General features: G+C 41.0%; 1 protein-coding gene across 1 annotated transcript in view; it reads right to left on the reverse strand.

Moving 5' to 3' along the window:
* The window catches only part of LOC126213101 (serine/threonine-protein phosphatase 6 regulatory ankyrin repeat subunit C-like), a 60,545-nt gene extending 48,328 nt beyond the window's left edge, over positions 1-12,217 (reverse strand). Inside the window, exon 1 of the mRNA XM_049940705.1 lies at positions 12,163-12,217. The gene's annotated coding sequence lies outside the window, so the exon portion shown is untranslated. The remainder of the gene's footprint in view (positions 1-12,162) is intronic.
* Positions 12,218-14,491: the final 2,274 nt, after the last annotated feature.

Below are 14,491 nucleotides of genomic sequence, written 5' to 3' on the forward strand. Positions count from 1 at the left end.
TGATGTCCTTAGGTTAGTTAGGTTTAATTAGTTCGAAGTCTAGTGGACTGATGACCTTGGATGTTAAGTCCCATACTGCTTAGAGCCAGTTTTGTCAGTTCATTTTGCTTTCTAATTGACAGGCTTGCCATATCAATTGCTACTTTTGTAGTGGCTATTACGAGTATGTGTTTTAAGGAATTTTTGTGTTATTGCAAGTAAACGATGCAACTGCAATAAAATCTGATAAAGGAAATTTTACAGTTATAATCGACCTCAATGACTACAAGGTTTTGACATTTTTCGAAGCTAACAAAATGACAGAACTATCAAATAAACCAACAAATATACAGCATAACTAAAGAAAAGTACTAAAAGTTGTAATGCAATACTAACGGAATACCAAAAGAAATCATGTATTTTAATGAACCCACGCACACTGACGTTAGGGGCTTAACCGAAGATACATAAATTCAACTCATACCCGCTCAACTGTCAATCTGATAAATAGCGCAATATATTTGATCAGTAAAAACTGAACAAACTACTAACAGAGCTGTATACATATAACAAGAAATGTACCACAAAAAATTCAGGTACTTTTGCAAAAGCAATAAAAGACAGCCAGATTTCACGTAATGCGAAATTTCTCACTTTTCACGTTGCAAACCTATATACAAAGATACCAGTACAGGAAAGAATATGAATTATGTAGCAAAATCTATTACAGCAGAGGAAAACGACTGTAGAAACTTATTAAATCAGAGATCTCCTTAAAACAAATTTGTCAATGAAATGGAAAGATCTACACTCAAGCATTGGAGTAGCTATGGGAAATTGTGTAGCTGGCACAATTGTGAACATTTTTCTCAACACATCAGAAGAAAACTTTTTCCGCTAATAGTGTCCAGTACTTAATAAGATCGTTTACTATTATAGATACGTTTATGACACGCTAATGTTGATTGATGGAGACAATACAGACAATATTATCCTTAAATCACGGAACATCCTCCATCCCAATACCAAGTTTACTGTGGAATTGGAAATAGGCAATTTAGTAAACTATCTTGACCTAAAAATTAGCAAATTCAACAATCGCCACACATTTGACATATACAGAAAACCGACGACCACAGATAATGTTATAAATGCTAACTCTTGGCATCCTGAAACAGGAAAGCATGCCTTTTTCCACTGCACGATTAACATAATTTAATTCTAGAGCAACCAGCTATATAAAAGGAACTGAAAACACTGTCACATACCCTACAACAATGATTTTGATCCAGATACACTAACGAAAAAACACAGCCGAAACCAACCACGATACATAACATAAATCTTACCAAAGGAACCTCAGCAAAACATAGAACTACATACTTACAATTAACTTAGGACGAATATGATATAAAGATAAATGCACTGTTTAAATCCACAAACATAGAACTGGCTTTGGATACAAACAACAATGTTACAACGAAATTTCGTTCAAGTGCAACCAAAATCTCAGAACATGCCACTTCTGGAATGTAAAAAAGTAACTGACTATTACAACAATTAATATATTGGCCAATGCGCACGAAATTAATTTCAGATTTAGAGAACACACTAGAAGCGGTGAGAGTGATCCATCACGCTTCACTTTCCACCTGAAACTCAACAACACAAAGTGAAGCTAATTGAAACTGCGTTAGAAATATTACACAAAATACTATGAACATTCTCCAAGAACTGAAAATTTATATTCTTACAAGGAAATATGCACACGAAATTCTAACTGAACACAGATTTTAAACAGAAATACTATCTACAAAACTGACAAAAGAGAACACGAAAAGACAGTCAAATGTTAAACAAAACGTACGTGGACCATGGAAAAACTTTAAAGGAACATAAGTAGACCGATAGGTAACAATCTCCGGTAAGCTGTTATTTATTTTGTAAATACATAGTAAAAAACTGTCAAAACTGAATTGTCAAAATATCTGACAAAAACTTGTTTTTACGTTTCGGAAGTACAAGATCTATTACACGTTGTGAGACATGACAGAAAGACTAGTATATATATGCAATATGGTCGTCACTTCCACCTAGACGTAAGTACCAGTGCAAATGTAAACGCGAGTCAGCCACAGTTTATGTACAGTCACTCTTACTAATGTTATTTCGCAGGTCACATGATAGCGGCAGTAAGCTGAAACAGATCTGTCGTGAAAAATATTGAAAAACATACCTTATTGCAGCTAGATTGGAGCATTAGTATCCATAATGTCTTATACCGAGGAAATATAAATTTGTGTATCTAAATTTCGTTCTAAAACAGCAGTCATCATAAGACTGCAACAGTTTTAGGAAATACATTTCTTACTTACCTGCCCCCATTCTTTGCATCTTCTAAAATGTTAAAATAGACATTGAAATTCATTGTCAGTTCTCATTACGCTGAATCTTACTGTCAGTTCTCATTAATACAACAGACCTAAAACTAAAATTCACCACGGGACGTGATGACGGGCCACCCTGAAGCGACACGCGGTTGGCCGCTGCTCTTGTGAGCGCGGGCCAGCTCCGTGCAGAGCCGCTGGAGGCGTCAGCCAGTGCGCCTGTTGCTGTGGAGAGCCAGCCAGTGTGTCGCTCCGGGCAAGTGTCGCAACCCCGAGGGAAGCGAAAAGACCGTGACTCAAAGAGACCGTTTCACACCTGCATAAACACTGCTAAGGTAATCGGCAGACCTACATCGACGGATGAGTTGGTAACAGATCGCTTCTGCATACCAAAACATTGAGAAACCAGCCAGCGACCGGACACCCTAGCTCACTGGTCGATGAAGGTGTCGGGTTTACAGCGAGGGAAATCAAAATTTTAAAATCAGCGTGCCTAATTTATCTGAGGAGTTAACAGCAGAGAGACGAAACAGTACGTGCCGACACAGAAGTAGAGATATAAGGGCCAGATAGCTCGAAAGACGTTTTGGGTTCCAACAGAATCTGAAGAAATGTCTTTTATTTTGCCTGGGAACAAGGATTGAAGATGGTGAACTTCAGAAATACTTATATTTTGTGACAAAGTAAATATAGCACAAACAGATTGGGTTGCAGGCAAATAGGGTGGTGTACGAGAACACAGATATTGTCAAGGAAGCTTGTACCCACTGCAAAAGGTGCTGAGGTTGCTGCGGGCACTGGAAACTAATTTTAGAGAAGGTAGAATGCATCAAAACATGTTTATATACATCTTGAAAGAATATAATGAAACTCCACATCCATTCTCAGGACACAGACAATACCACTGAACACTTTTGGAAACACAGTAGTTGCAGGGGCAACAGTCTGGATGATTGACTGATCTGGCCTTGTAACATTAATCAAAACGGCCTTGCTGTGCTGGTACTACGAACGGCTGAAAGCAAGGGGAAACTACAGCCGTATTTTTTTTCCTGAGAACATGCAGCTTTACTGTATGATTAAATGATGATGGCGTCCTCTTGGGTAAAATATTCCGGAGGTAAAATAGTCCCCCATTCGGATCTCCGGGGGGGGACTACTCAGGAGGACGTCGTTATCAGGAGAAAGAAAACTGGCGTTCCACGGATCGGAGCGTGGAATGTCAGATCCCTTAATCGGGCAGGTAGGTTAGAAAATTCAAAAAGGGAAATGGATAGGTTAAAGTTAGATATAGTGGGAATTAGTGAAGTTCGGTGGCAGGAGGAACAAGACTTTTGGTCTGGTGATTACAGGGTTATAAATACAAAATCAAATAGGGGTAATGCAGGAGTAGGTTTAGTAATGAATAAAAAAATAGGAGTCCAGGTTAGCTACTACAAACAGCATAGTGAACGCATTATTGTGGCCAAGATAGACACGAAGCCCACGCCCACTACAGTAGTACAAGTTTATATGCCTACTAGCTCTGCAGATGATGAAGAAATAGATGAAATGTATGACGAGATAAAAGAAATTATTCAGGTAGTGAAGGGAGACGAAAATTTAATAGTCATGGGTGACTGGAATTCGTCAGTAGGAAAAGGGAGAGAAGGAAACATAGTAGGTGAATATGGACTGGGGGGAAGAAATGAAAGAGGAAGCCGCCTTGTAGAATTTTGCACAGAGCATAACTTAATCATAACTAACACTTGGTTCAAGAATCATAAAAGAAGGTTGTATACCTGGAAGAATCCTGGAGATACTAAAAGGTATCAGATAGATTATATAATGGTAAGACAGAGATTTAGGAACCAGGTTTTAAATTGTTAGACATTTCCAGGGGCAGATGTGGATTCTGACCACAATCTATTGGTTATGAACTGCAGATTGAAACTGAAGAAACTGCAAAAAGGTGGGAATTTAAGGAGATGGGACCTGGATAAACTGAAAGAACCAGAGGTTGTACAGAGTTTCAGGGAGAGCATAGGGGAACAATTGACAGGAATGGGGGAAAGTAATACAGTAGAAGAAGAATGGGTATCTCTGAGGGATGAAGTAGTGAAGGCAGCAGAGGACAAGTAGGTAAAAAGACGAGGGCTAATAGAAATCCTTGGGTAACAGAATATTGAATTTAATTGATGAAAGGAGAAAATATAAAAATGCAGTAAACGAAGCAGGCAAAAAGGAATACAAACGTCTCAAAAATGAGATCGACAGGAAGTGCAAAATGGCTAAGCAGGGATGGCTAGAGGACAAATGTAAGGATGTAGAGGCTTGTCTCACTAGGGGTAAGATAGATACTGCCTACAGGAAAATTAAAGAGACCTTTGGAGAGAAGAGAACCACTTGTATGAATATCAAGAGCTCAGATGGCAACCCAGTTCTAAGCAAAGAAGGGAAGGCAGAAAGGTGGAAGGAGTATATAGAGGGTTTATACAAGGGCAATGTACTTGAGTACAATATTATGGAAATGGAAGAGGATGTAGATGAAGACGAAATGGGAGATAAGATACTGGTGAAGAGTTTGACAGAGCACTGAAAGATCTGAGTCGAAACAAGGCCCCAGGAGTAGACAACATTCCATTAGAACTACTGATGGCCTTGGGAGGGCCAGTCATGACGAAACTCTACCATCTGGTGAGCAAGATGTATGAGACCGGCGAAATACCCTCAGACTTCAAGAAGAATATAATAATTCCAATCTCAAAGAAAGCAGGTGTTGACAGATGTGAAAATTACCGAACTATCAGTTTAATAAGTCACAGCTGCAAAATACTAACGCGAATTCTTTACAGACGAATGGAAAAACTGGTAGAAGCGGACCTCGGGGAAGATCAGTTTGGATTCCGTAGAAATGTTGGAACACGTGCGGCAATACTAACCTTACGACTTATCTTAGAAGAAAGATTAAGAAAAGGCAAACCTACGTTTCTAGCATTTGTAGACTTAGAGAAAGCTTTTGACAATGTTAACTGGAATACTCTCTTTCAAATTCTGAAGGTTGCAGGGGTAAAATACAGGGAGCGAAAGGCTATTTACAATTTGTACAGGAACCAGATGGCAGTTATAAGAGTCGAGGGGCATGAAAGGGAAGCAGTGGTTGGGAAAGGAGTGATACAGGGTTGTAGCCTCTCTCCGATGTTATTCAATCTGTATATTGAGCAAGCAGTAAAGGAAACAAAAGAAAAATTCGGAGTAGGTATTAAAATTCATGGAGAAGTAGTAAAAACTTTGAGGTTCGCCGATGACATTGTAATTCTGTCAGAGACAGCAAAGGACTTGGAAGTGCTGTTGAACGGAATGGACAGTGTCTTGAAAGGAGGATATAAGATGAACATCAACAAAAGCAAAACGAGGATAATGGAATGTAGTCAAATTAAATCGGGTGATGCTGAGGGAATTAGATTAGGAAATGAGGCACTTAGAGTAGTAAAGGAGTTTTGCTATTTAGGGAGTAAAATAACTGATGATGGTCGAAGTAGAGAGGATATAAAATGTAGACTGGCTATGGCAAGGAAATCGTTCTGAAGAAGAAAAATTTGTTAACATTGAGTACAGATTTAAGTGTCAGGAAGTCGTTTCTGAAAGCATTTGTATGGAGTGTAGCCATGTATGGAAGTGAAACATGGACGATAAATAGTTGGGACAGGAGGAGAATAGAAGCTTTCGAAATGTGGTGCTACAGAAGAATGCTGAAGATTAGATGGGTAGATCACATAACTAATGAGGAGGTATTGAATAGAATTGGGGAGAAGAGGAGCTTGTGGCACAACTTGACTAGAAGAAGTGACCGGTTGGTAGGACGTGTTCTGAGGCATCAAGGGATCACAAATTTAGCCTTGGAGGGCAGCGTGGAGGGTAAAAATCGTAGAGGGAGACCAAGAGATGAATACACTCAGCAGATTCAGAAGGATGTAGGTTGCAGTAGGTACTGGGAGATGAAGAAGCTTGCACAGGATAGAGTAGCATGGAGAGCTGCATCAAACCAGTCTCAGGACTGAAGACCACAACAACAACAACAACAACTTTTGGTAACTGCTTGAAGGAAACATTAGCAAAAGACAAATGTCTGACAAGGAAGACGTAAAACAAGCTCTTCAAGAAGAACAGGACAAAATTCCATTCTCCAGGCAGCAAAAAGTGACTACTGCAAAGTAAAACACAACAATTTTTTTTTTTTTAGTTAAAGATTGTTTCCAGGGGAATACAGAAGTGTCCGATTCCACTTGTCTGCTTTGACCCATGACGTCACCATTATGGCGGTAACGACCATTCTCAATGTCTCCAATAAGGCGCCTATTATGTCATTACATAAACACAACAGACACGAAAATACATATAAAACGAACAAATACATCTCCGTCCAAAACTATAATCAAACTAACGGGACTGGCGCGGAAAATTGGGAGTTTTTGGGTGGGGACAAACTAATTATATACACATTCACACACTACGATCCCACACCACACAAAATGACGACATAAAAACACCACAAAATTCCCAAATTCCGCTACACTCACAATATCGACAGGAACCGGTCGCTTCCCTTCACCTACATAGCTCAACCGCAATTGTTGAAACCACAAAATAAAAACCAATTATTCCAAAGATTATAATCACACCGCAACTGTCCATACCACAAAAGCAACACCTAAAACAACAAAAGTTGGAATCGGACACTTCCCTTGACCTATATAGGTAACAGCAGCTCACGATACCAAAAGACATACATAACTACGACACATTGGAATCTGACACTTCCCTTGACCTGTATAACTCAAATACAACTGACGATACCAAAAGAATTGAAATTGAGCACTTCCACTACGATACATAAATCAACCACAAGTGCCGATACCAAATCATCAACCACCAACACATGCAGCAAATAACACTGACCCAACAACATATAAAAACCTCACCAAACATCAAAACACGCGCAAAATAGACCCAAAAAACGAGTACCTACCACAAAAAAGTTCCGGCGCTATACACTAGGTCAGCCACCCCAATCACACACACGCAAATAGACATACACAAACAAACAAAGGAACACAACCAAAACAAACCCCCAACCCACATATTCTGCTTGCATACGCCGTATTTCACTATCTCAGCCACAAGCCCAAAAGTTGCACAAACTTAATGACAGACAACATGTCGTCCCCCATTCCAACCAGCATATGCGCACTATGAAACTAGGAAGTCATATCCACATGTAACAAAAGAAGTCGCAAATTGAACGAAACGACTTACCACGCGATAAACAGCAAACCAACAACGTCAAACAACACCGCAAAAACAAACACAACGGAAACTTAGTTCTTAACTCACTGAAACTAATTTCCGTTCTTCTATAACAGCCACGAGCGACAAAATTCACACTTAAAGCATCGACACCCAAATGAACCCAGTACACAACATAACGCGCGGTCCTCACACACACACACAGACACACACACACACACACACACACCACCAGAGGACACCACCAACCGCAAAAAAGACGACATCTACAAACGCAACACACACAAAGTAAACTCCGCGCCGCCATGACGTCACACCACAACACCCTTACGTCATGGGTGAAAGCCGACAGGTGGGATCGGACGCCTCCGTTGACCAGTTTCCAGGCTGTAAATATAAGAAACTATAGTAGATGTATAATTTATGAAGTAGCTTTTGCATTAAATTTTCTATTTTATTAACTTGGTTATCGCTACGAACGTATTCTGTCCCTTGTTTTTCAGTAAAATCATTTATTGAAGTGTCCGCCCCTGGTAGCTGAGCGGTCAGCGCGACGGAATGTCATACCTAACGGCCTGGGTTCGATTCCCGGCTGGGTCGGAGATTTTCTCCGCTCAGGGACTGGGTGTTGTCTTGTCCTAATCATCATTTCATCCCCGCCGACACGCAAGTCGCCAACGTGGCGTACTCTAAAGACTTGCACCAGGCGAACCGTCTACCCGACGGGAGGCCCTAGTGACACAGCAGTTACATTTACATTTATTGAGGTACTGTTCTTTCCACAGCATTGGCTCTTCAGATTTTGTATTCGCCTCTTTTCACATTGCATAACCTTACTTTTTTAAAAATATACAGATAGGTTAAGTACGTCTTGGTCTCACTGTACGCTGGTCTGTGTGCTTGCGATGCTACTATGCTGTATTTCATACCTTTGTATTCGCACTTACATATTACGACAATGTGCAGTTTAACTGACACACCACGTTAAGGATGCCTTCAAGATAAGTCAGTGTTCTACGTTTCCTTATGCTAGTGTCGGGAAACGGGACGTCAGAGGCTGCCCGTGTTTCAAAATCCATGACTTAGAATCACTAGTACTGCTGACGTCTCGTAAGATTAGTATTTGGCTAAGCAAAATCTGCTCAAGCGTATTTAACAAATGCCTCTATCAGTTTTATAATTCCGACAGATTTCAGTTCTCTGATGGAAACTAAAACAGGAGCCAAGTCAATTCATACAGTTCTCGCAATGGAAATGAATGGGTCGTTTTGGGCTCATGACGTTTGTATCGTCGGTAAAGGGGGCACAGAAATTTATGGTGCACTTTCATCGTGACATTTCAACGTCGAGGGCACAACTTCGTAACCGATAGCGTCGTGTCCACTAACATTCGCTGTTTTGCAACGAAATACACGACAAACGCACAATCGCGACTGCAACATTTTGCCTGCACAACACGCCACACGGAAACCGACGCCGTTCAGGTGGACCATTCACGCGCTGCGTGACGAGACGTCACGCTTTCCTCTCACGCAGATTTCAGTACAGCAAGAGCCTGGTAAGTGCTGCAAGGTTTATAAAGTTGTAACGCCGCCTCATCCGTTTACTCACATCAGCAAATCACACAACATAACATTTTACGTCACAGAGTCATGAAACACAGTCTACAAAAGGCAAAAAGATCGTAAGGTCGGGTTGTAACTATGTATTTGTTTACATTATGGCACAATTAAATCCGAGAATCCAGCTTAATTGTTGTATTTCTCTTTACAAGAATTTAATTTGAGCAAGTCCGTTCACTGTTATGTTCGTATTTCCCAAAAGTGGCGTAAATCTTAATTTGTTTGATATAGAATCTTTCGCACTAGTTGGTTGTTTACGTGCAGTTTGCATACAATGAAGTTACATTTTATTGTGATTAAGATAATTTAGCGAATACTGCAGTTGAGTGAGTGCTTAATTATTGTTGCAAGCGGTAATAACTTTTCACGTTATATCATACAGCTGAAGCGCTAACATGGAGGCCTAATTCTTGTTGCTCATAAGTAACAAAAATCCGTGCAGGGAAAAGTGTGGTAAGTGATTTAATACTGTTTTTAAGCGTGTAATCTGTGTTGCCAGGCGTGACAAGTGTGGATGGATACTCCTCAGTGGAAATCACTTAGAATAATTAGTGACTAGAGGGCAAATTCCTTTAGGAATAGCTTACAGGAGATGGCACGGGATGTAATTTATAGCGAACCAAATGCTAACAAAAAAATGTAATGTATTCCATGATAAATTCATATTATTTGAAAACAGCCCTCTGCACAAGCTAATCAGAAGGAATACTAAACAGGCATGTAAAAGGATCACTACAGCCATCAAAGTATCTTTTGAAGGGAAAGGGAAATTTATCTTTTTGCAAGAACAAGTAGGAATCCTGAATAGTTGCACACTCTGAAGATACTTAAAATTACTAAGTAAGGTTATTAAAAAATCAAAGAGCATGTACATAATGTTAGAAATTAGTACTCCTGACACCAGACCCAAGACTATATGCAATTTAGTGAAATGATAGACAGGATAACAAGCCATAAAAGACATCACTATTTAACTGAATGGAAGGGCTATAAGTGATGAGTCACAGGTAGCAAATGTATTTAATAGTCATTTCTTATACATAATAGAAACGGGTAGGGATAGACAGTTAAAGACGAAAATCACAGCAATATGTCCAAAACATAGCTTCCATAAAATTCAATCATATGAATGTATCCAAACTCCACCTTCTGAAATTAATAAAATTACACATAGTCTCAAAAATAAAAACTCTTTTGATTTTGATGGTATTTCCCACAGAGTACTAAAAATTTTTCCCATTTAATAAACGCAGTTTTATATGAAATATGTAATGCATCACCAACTCCAGGCAATTTTTTCGAGTCACTGAAATGTGCAGTTGTAAAACCTCTGTTGGCAGAGGATAATAAGACATATGTCAGTAACTACCAACCTGTTTCACGGCTGACATTCTCCAAAATTTTTGAGAAGATGATATATTCTAAGATATTATCTCACCTTAGTGACAATAGTATCCTTATCAAATTACAGTTTGGGTTTCCTTAACTGAGAATGCGAATTACACGTTCACTCACTAGATTTTATAAGCATTAAATAATAAAACAGCGCCAATTGGCATTTTCTGCGATCCCTCTATAGAATTTGACTGCATGGATCACAGTATTGTCCTAGATAAATTTAAGTCTTATGGGACTGATGGTATAGGCAACCAATGGATAATATATCTAAGCAAAAGAATGTAGAAAGCTGTACTTAGTAACTCAAGCAATATAGTCCAGGGACATAATTGTGACTGGGAAGAAATTACTTATGGGGTTACCCAAGGTTCAGTCTTATACCCCCTACTATTCCTAATACATGTAAATGATCGTCCATCGAGTATACAACAATGAGAATTGGTTCTTTTTGCAGATGACACTAGTATCGTAATAAATCCAAGCCCACATTCCTACGAAATTCCTAATGCATTGCTCACAACACAGCGAGCTACAGGCTTTCTAGGAAACTCAGTGAAGCATGTGCCGAGAAAGGCTAAGTTAAATGTTGTGTTAATGCAAACACGTCACCACCTATTACATCTGAACCTTCTAGCAGGACGAGAGTTCTGGACCCAACACAATGTGATTTGTAATTTCACTTCTGGCGACATTGTTTCACTCACTACCATATTTTTCCTTCGTCACTGCAGTACTGACTATTTAGGGGAAACATAACCAATTCTGGTAGCATTCTATGATAACTTTAAGGGTTTTGCATTACAGTTACTTTGGGTTTAGTCGGCCGAAGTGACCGTGCGGTTCTAGGCGCTGCAGTCTGGAACCACGAGACCGCTACGGTCGCAGGTTCGAATCCTGCCTCTGGCATGGATGTGTGTGATGTTATTAGGTTAGTTAGGTTTAACTAGTTCTAAGTTCTCGGGGACTAATGACCTCAGAAATTGAGTCCCATAGTGCTCAGAGCCATTTTCAGTTTAGACTCGACTACGACACTCACAAAACTATGAAACTTATGTGAACACAGGTTGCTGATCATGTTTGGTTTGTGGGTCGCTCAATTGCGCGGTTATCGGCGCCCGTACAGATTGTCAATCTTTATTCAATCCGATCTCGCCATTTTCATAAATTATGATGAAATGATGAGGACGACACGAACACCCAGTCCCCAAGCGGTGAAAATCCCCAACACGGCCGGCAATCGAACCCGGGACCCCGTGATGCAGAGGTAGCAACGCTAGCCGCTAGAACACGAGCTACAGACGTGAACACCGGTGTCGCCGTGTGTTCTGTCATGTATTACGAAATCGCAGCGCAATGCCGTAGTGTAGACTAGCCTTAATGGAACAACAGCCACACAGACACTAGTAGTTAGCGAATCACAAAACCAGATAAACGCGGTCCGAACAGCGCGCCTCTTGGACATTCCAGCAGAGTCCAGCTGGCCGCCTTACCTCTCTCTCGGGTGTTCCAGCGGACGCCACTGCGCCCATGGCTGCCGCCCGCCTGCCTTCTCTGTCAGGACTGAGCCGGGCGAGCGGCGCACCCAGCTGAGAGCCGCAGCGGCAGCCGGCGCTGACGTCACGGGGCGGCGTTGCCAGCTCGCCCCCCAGCAGCAGGCCGACGGCCGGGACCGCACTGCGCGGCAGAGGGGCGTGGCGCGGCTGCACTTCGGCCGGACTGTGTGGACGTCGCCAGTTGGGGATCGAGTCTGACGACAGATGAGAATCTGTTCCATCTTCTGGACTCAGCTGTACTGTGTAAACGCTATACCTGGATCCACCGGAGCAGGTTCAGGTGTCATCTAAGCTAGCACATAACACGCTTTGCAACACGGCTCAAGTCGCCTATCGAGACGATTATTACGCTGCCACGCGGGATTAGCCAAGCGGTCTGAGGCGCTACAGTCATGGATTGTGCGGCTTGTCTCGGCGGAGGTTCGAGTCCTCCCTCGGACATGGGTGTGTGTGTTTGTCCTTAGGATAATTTGGGTTAAGTAGTGGGTAAGCTTAGGGACTTACGACCTTAGCAGTTAAGTCGCATAAGATTTCACACGTGTTTGAATATTTCATTATTGCGCTGCGGCCGCATATACAGGGAGTTTCATAAAGAATAAACGTATTTCGAATGCATATATTTAGTAAACCTTAAGACATACGAATATGAACCTTTACACACATATTTACGAACCTTTGAAGTTCAGATCAAAGATGTTCAATATGCCCGCCATCAGCGACATGAAAAATATTATATTGATACTCAAATTCCTTCCACACTCGGGTATGTCGTTTGTCACTGATGTTATAGCAGTACGAATCCGGTTCCTCAACTCTTCCAGATTCTGTGGGACTCTTCATACATAAACTTTGTCTTGAACGAAATCCCACAGGAAGAAGTCAGAGGGTGTCAAACCTGGTGACCGTGGAGCCCAGGTGACACATACTAACTCGCCAGCTCCTTGACGACCAATCCAACGGTTCGGTAGAGTTTCATTCAGATATCCACGAACTTGGCGACTCCCGTGACGGGGTGCCCTCTCTCGTTGGAAAATGAAGTTGTCTTCGTGCAGCCTCGAAAGCAAGCAGTTTTGTAACATAGCGACATACTGCTGACCGTTAACTGTGGATAATGCATATTCTTTTCCAGTTCAAAAATAAGTTACAGTTTTGTACACTCACACTGGATAGAGAGATAATAAAACATATGCACTAAAGTGCTCATGTCAAATAAGTAACAGTTATCTATTAAACACAACACTAAACCCACCAGTATCGCAAGCCACTAGCACTGACATAAGACTCAGGGGTATATTATTTATTTGGATTATAAATTCGTAACTTCGATCTCTGAGAAAGCATTTACCCTAAAAGTTTGCATATCCTATGCAAGTCTTCATTGTATGAGGACGTGCTGGAAAGTTCATATGGAATAGAATGGGCCGTAAACAGATGCTCGGGATATCGCACAAAACACATTGACTTTTGGTGAATCTCGTACATGTTGAATGGCAGCATGTGGGTTCTGTAGGCTCCAAATTCGAACATTGTGTTTGTTTACCTGACCACTAACACCATCAAAAATGTTTCATTACTGAACACGGTATGTTGTGCGAAAGTGTTATCATTGTCAACAGCATAAAGAATCTCGTTTACACAATGTCACACTTTTGGTTTTGTCATTAGGACGCAGAGCTTGCAACGGCTGTAACTTGTACGGCGACATAACAAACCGACGTTTCAAAACACGCCAAATTGTTGTTGTAGGCAGTTGTAACTCCCGACTGGCACGACGAGTTGATTTTGAAGGAGTACACTGGAAATTAGTTTGAATTCGTGTAACACTTTCTTGGGGAACATGACAGTGGCCAGGACTGTTTCCTCTACATACAAATCCTGTACCTAGAAACTGTCGATACTATCTGCGAATGTTCCGCCCATTCGGATACATCAATTTGGTACCTCAAGCTGAAACGTCTTTGCACTGTAATCACGGAACTGCACGTCGCGCAAACTCGAGAACATAAAATGATTTCTGCTGCAGAGTAGTCATTTTAAACATATGTCGGTTACGACGAAAAACAGAAGACAACTGACATCTAGTGGCTATTAATAAAAACTAGATTACGTATTCGTTTCTCCAATAGCCGAGCCGAGACGCAGCAATCGATAGTTTGGAAAAAATAATACTTTCTAATGTGTATATTCTTTTTGAAACACCCTGTATTTATCGTACATCCTACATACACAGAAGATGTTGAGCTATAACCGTGGAGACAAGCAAAAG

The sequence above is a fragment of the Schistocerca nitens genome, chromosome 11, assembly GCF_023898315.1.
Source record: "Schistocerca nitens isolate TAMUIC-IGC-003100 chromosome 11, iqSchNite1.1, whole genome shotgun sequence".
NCBI classification, from domain to species: domain Eukaryota; kingdom Metazoa; phylum Arthropoda; class Insecta; order Orthoptera; family Acrididae; genus Schistocerca; species Schistocerca nitens.